Source organism: Acanthisitta chloris, unplaced genomic scaffold (genome assembly GCF_000695815.1).
Source record: "Acanthisitta chloris isolate BGI_N310 unplaced genomic scaffold, ASM69581v1 scaffold554, whole genome shotgun sequence".
In the NCBI taxonomy this organism is placed as follows: Eukaryota; Metazoa; Chordata; class Aves; order Passeriformes; family Acanthisittidae; genus Acanthisitta; species Acanthisitta chloris.
Window position 1 is genome coordinate 40,125 of NW_008668885.1, and position 6,182 is coordinate 46,306.

The window sequence follows — 6,182 nt, forward strand, 5'->3', positions numbered from 1 at the left end:
AGAGAAACTTGCTATAAAGATTTCAGATCTGCTGAAAGAGAACCTGGGAGGTGCTGAGATGGAGACAATGCTCCTGTGAACAAAGAGCTGCTTGCTGCCACTACTGAAAGTCACTGCTTCTGGCTTGGCCATTGGTGTTGCTGGTGCAAAACTCTTACTTCCATCAGGCCTCATCATCATGGAATTCACAGGCAGCTCCCAGAAACAGGATAGTCAAATGGACTCTTTATCTGCAAAAGGGACAAAGTTATTTTCCTATGGGTAAAGATGGTTGGTAAACTAAGTTTTGCAAAACTGTATATAAGTGTATGTATGCATGGTGTAGCATTGACTGCAGGGGAGATGATATCTCTTGAGCTTTTGTGCAGGACACTCAAAGCTTTCATCTGTGAACCCTGTGACTTGGATGGATCACTGGCATAGGAACTGAACATGGATGTAACCAAGTGGCAGCTTTTCCTATAAGCTGGTCAAAATCATCATTATCAAGAACTGGAAGTATTGTCCTGGCAAAGGAACAATTTATGTGTCCAGGGACTATCCCCATAGGAAAATTATCATGCCACATTATAAAATAGTTTATAAAACTCCTTTAAACATGGCTACTTGGAATTGTATGTATTACAAACAAACCCTGGGAAGATATACAGGTTTTATTTTACAGAGCTGGAAAAGATGAGAGGAAATTGGTTGATTATGAATATGCTAGGGAGTAATGAAGAAACTTTCATATGCCAGACTCTTTATTTTTCCTCTCAAAATTATTATTCTTGATGACTTGTGTTTACTCTGTACTCCCCACTTAATTCAATTTATGCAAATGATATCCTACAAATAAATATAAAGGTGTCATGTTGATTGAGGTGGATTTGAGAGTATTGTACATAAATAATTCTTCATCCCATGAAGAGTGTGGAAACTAAAGTATTAACATCGAAGCTTGAAGTAGGTGTAGAAGGAAAGATAAAAAATTAAACTCAGAAATCTTATTCTAAAAAGTTATTCCTATGTAAGAGTTTAAATAAAGACCATAAGCTCAAAATTAAACAACTTCCATGTTTGTGTTGCAAACCTTCCTTTTCTGTCATTTCACAAAATGCTTTTCAGTCAAATGCTCTTCTATTATAAATGTGAGATACCTGTTACAGGTGACTCTTCATTTTTCCATACCTAATGCACACAAATGAAACACAGGTCAAATGTCTGAGTAATGGTGTTTCATATCTCTTCTAATTAGTTTTTCTCCTTTGAGGTTCTGGCTCAGTGTTTGAGACAGATCTGCATGTATGAAAAGCATTTTCTGGCTTGAATTGAATTAGAAGTGCTCCGTGTATTAACACCTTTAAGTTTGTTTTCACATCCTTTCACAAGGATCGAAGGCACCAACTTATTTTTTCATTTTGCTAATGTTGGAATGATTCAATTTTGAAGGTGTTTCCTGTGTGTTTTTCCAAAGTCTCTTTTTTACTCTCTAGATGCTAGCAGAAATTGCTCTTTGTAAAAAAGAAGTGGCCTAATATACTAAGGATTTGGGTTTAGTCTTCTATTTAACTATTATTTTCTGCGTTACAGTGCTTTGTACCACCAAAACTAGTGGTCAAGTATAAAACCCAACATACTAATTTTATCCAAAAGGTTGTTTGTTTAAGTATTTGTATGGCCAAAACCAAATAATTTTATATTCTGCATGGAGTTGCAGTTTAATCCTTATTTTATGTTAAATTTCAACAAGCTTCAAAGTAAGTTTCCAAATTTTTGTCTGGAAACCACATAGCAAAAATTATGACTTTTAAAAAAACATGTTCACTTCAACCTAATTGCCATATTTGGTGCAAATTCTTGACCAGTTCTGGCTCATTTGAAACTGTGTACACCTGATCCACAAGTCATCTGAGAGATATGAGTCAGCTTAATCCAATATAAAACAGATTGGCCTGGGTACTAAATGAAAAAGAAACTGCCCCCTTGATGACTTCATACTACTAGATGTTTATTGTGGTCTTTAAAAGAATGCCTTGTTTAAATGAATTCTGTTTAATTTGAAAATAAAATCTAGTGTGAACTTTTCTAAGAGTCTTAAATGTAAGCTCCAAAGAATAATAAATATTAGATTTTCCTTCATGTGCCATGGAGCAGGGGCAAGGATTCTGTCACCTCTCTGCGTTGGAGGTGAAAATCTAATCTTTTTTGTGTGCCTTTCCCATCCAAAGTGTGATCTTCCATTATTTTATTTAATGTAGCCTTAGCGGTTACATCTGGAGAAACATTTTAGTATTTTAAGGAAAACAGTAACTTCAGTGTTCTGTTCTTAACAGTTGTGTACATTAATAGGGGCCCAGAATGATAAATTGGATCTTCTGTCATAGCTTGTACTATGTATTAGTGAGAGTTAGTGGTTATTTTCTACTGCATGGACCTTGCTACCTCTCCCCCAAAGCCTGTTTCTATTGCCAAGAAAATCACATCTGGTACCAAGAATCTGGCTCATTTTGTAATTGCAAATTAATTCTGTGTTACAAGAGTCTCAGAGGAAAACAGAGAGACATTCAAAAAGAAAGTAACTGGTTCAAAATCCTTCCTAGAACTGGAACAGTGATTGATCCCAAGCCATGTGTAGGCCAGAAGAGAAGTGACAGGCTTGCTAAGCAGCTAGCTGACATTGTTAATTTCTGTCAGTTGTAGGATTTTTTGCATTCAGGATCAACTGGGGAAGTGTGTATTTCCATAGGGTATAAGAGTTTCAGCAAAGAGTTGACAAAAGATGACTAGCAGAAGCAAAACAAAGGTGGAGGGGGCTGCCATCTCTTTCAAGAAGGGTATCAGGGGTGAAGGCCAAAGGAGGAGAAGAGTTACTGAAGAGCAAGGAAAAAGATGATTAACAATACAAAACAATTTGGGGTTTCCTTCCAAGAGGATAACCTCACCATAAGCAGGTTAGTAACAAATGTCCCTTGGTGCTTTGGTAAGGAATGGCAAGGAAATCCTGCATGCTCCCTGCCTCTGTCTGAAGTTCATGCAGAGGGAATCAAAAGCCTCTTTCATCTCTGGCAGCCCCACAATTAAATGCCCTTCTACAAAGTCTGGGCATCCAGGTGAATTTATAGGAACACCCAGAAGGTGTGCCTCTTCTTTGGCTGGAGTAGGTGGTGTCTCTCTTTCCATCTAAATGCCATGCATGGATTTTGGCAGCAGGTGTCTACCTGCTCCAGTACGTAGTTTGGATCTTTTGGAACTTGATGCAAAGTATGAATTTTGCAAGGCAGCAAGATAATGTGTAGAAAATGCTGCAATGCAGAACATTATTTTGCTTAAACCTCATTTGTCAAAGGCATCAGGGTATTTCAGTCCTAGAAAATGAAAGGTCTTGACCTGTATATGCAAAGTCTGAGTTCCAAAGGGAAAAAACAAAGCATTGCATTTTTTTACCTCATGTTGGGAGGAAAAGGACAATTAGTGACTGTCATTGCTTCTGAATACAAGAAGAATGAATGTTTTGACAGAAATACCTAAGAGCATGCAGTGGTATCTTAATATTGAGAAGTACTTCAGGAAATAGCAAAAACTATTTAATTTTAAGTTATAGAGTCTGTGTTTCTGGTACTCTAGCAGAACTTTGCAGTAATACGAGTAGACCCCAAAATAGCTCTGAATTTGATAAGAAAAGCAGATTTTCTGCATAGTAGGAAATCTGAGGAGCACTGAGGCTACTTCCTTGTCTTTAGTTAAACTCTCAGCAGAACATTTTGAAAGGCGACTAATAGTAATAGTGCATAATGGGCATAATCTATCAACAATAACTGGGCCAAGATACTCAGGGAATGGAGGCAGAACCAGGTGGCATATAGGCACCAATCTACTTAGAGCTCACGTGAAAGCTAACTCTGCTCGGAAGTGTCTGAAGAGACATTAATATGGTACTGTACTAGGCTTTGAGAGATGTGCCTTTTTGTATCACCTTATGCAGAGAACATCACTAATGAAATGACCTGACAGCTTGAAACATGGGGTTGTAAAAAGTGTGCATTTAGAGAGTTTCCTGAGAGTATGCATATACAGACATGACTAACAGAAACATTACTGGCTTTTTGGGGGAACCTGCAGGGCTGGGAGTAGTGTAGCTGCTTAATATTTGCCATTCAGAGATGCCTGGATTCTGTCTAAATCCTTCAGGGTGGTATATTTTTTTCTTGGCAAGTTTTTATATCTAGGGTGTAGGTATATACATAAGAGTAGGCTTTCATATTTTCATCACATTCTAAGAGAGACGCCTGGTTTTGATCTGATGAATGATCAGAAATGCTCTCTAGGAACCATCACATGGATCCTTGTGACTGTTTCACTACAGCCTCAGCTACCAGAGGATGAGTCATGCTCCCAAGCACTTTAGTCCTCTATTCTTCAGTGCCCTGTCTGAATAGGGAATAATCTCAGAGGGGTGCTATGAGGATAAGAAAGTGAATGATTACAAGTTACTTAAAGAATGTTGAGTTGTAGAACATATTTACAATCTAATGATTTGAAACCACAGCAATTGAAATATCAATTTGAAATACATGCAGGAAAAATTTTCAGGATTCAGTCCATTTGGCTAGTTGTTTTTCTTTGTTGATTTTTTATTTTATTTGTAGCTATTCTCTTTGAAAAATTAATGGACTAGAAGGGAGAAATAAAGAGTCTATGCTTGTTAAAGCACAGCCTTATATATTTAAAAATGTCATTGTACTTCTCGTCTATGATTGACATTAGCATGAGTCTTTTGTCATCTTCATTCTCCTGCTGCTCAGAGCAGTAGGAGAATGCAATTTTTGCCTGACAGTTTTAGTAACATTAAAGATGCAGAATGACAACAGTGGAAGCTTTTCAGCACATAGCTGCTTAAAAGTGAAATATGTCTTTGGAAACCAGCTGAAATATTCTTGGAGAGTGCACCAAGGGACTGCATATGTGTGTATACAAACAGTGAGTGGGAACACTCACTTCAAATGCTAGGAAGTTATGGTATATTTACTTGCTTGCCTCATACAAACACCTCAGCTTAGTCATTCAAAAACAACTGAAGAAAACCTAACAGTCTCCATCTCCCTTCTCTTTAACAGGACTGTAACATAGCTGCAAGGGAATGTGCTGCTATTTTCCAGCTAGACTGATAGTTTTTGTATACCTTATTGAGACTCCATAACTGCGTACATACAATTCCATGTAAATGGTGTATCTGCTCAAGATTTGATGCATAAACACATTCTGTACACAATCGAGAAGGTTATGTGTATGCTTTTCACTGCAAAGAGGAAATTCCAGTAGTTTATCCATGTGACCAGCCATTGGAGGCACATATGCCATTTCAGCATGTCTCAGGCATTAGCCATCGTTAGAACCAAAAATCTTGGGGGAGACCAACTGATACAAGTCTTGAAGCATGACTGTGTCTGATCAGAGTCCTACGACCTTCAGATTTTGGCAGATAAAGTTGCAGAGGGCTGTTAGGATTTTTATATTTAATCAACTGCTGTAAAAGCAAAGATAAGTATTTTATGAGAATTGAACAATTTGGGTTTTTTTAGGAACTTGAATAGGAACTAAATTTGAAGGCAATAGCACATTCAATCATTCCTGTTCCAAACTACTGTAATGAGGCTTGGATTTAACTGGGCTGTAGAAATCTAATTAAACTAAATGTTAATTTCTAAATAAAATGATGCATGCAAAGTTACACCTTGATTTTTAAGTTGGTCTTTGCCCTATGCATGAATTTTAACCTGAATGAAGAGACAAGGGTAAGGAAGAAAAATAAAAAAGCCAAATTATTCTATGAAGTATCAAGAATTTTACCTATTTATTTAAATAAATTATGTATTGATTACTCTGCGATTTAGACTTTGTATAAAAGCACATTACTTTCTTCATGGGTACTTTTCAAAGGCATGAAGCTATTAACCCAGACAACTTTGGGAATGCAGGTACCTTTCTTCCTGTTTTGCAAATGGTGAGATGTCACTGTTGTTTTCTGGTTAGTTTTTTGGGAGTAACTCGATGAAAATACTGGAGACAGTTGTGTCAGGGTCATGATCTGAGCCAGCAGAACTGAATGAACAGCTGGGTCAGATTTTAAAGGAAAATGTATTAGTCCTAATGGGGCACTCCAGTAGGAGTGCTGCTTGGGGCTATCTGGAGTCAGTCTGCAG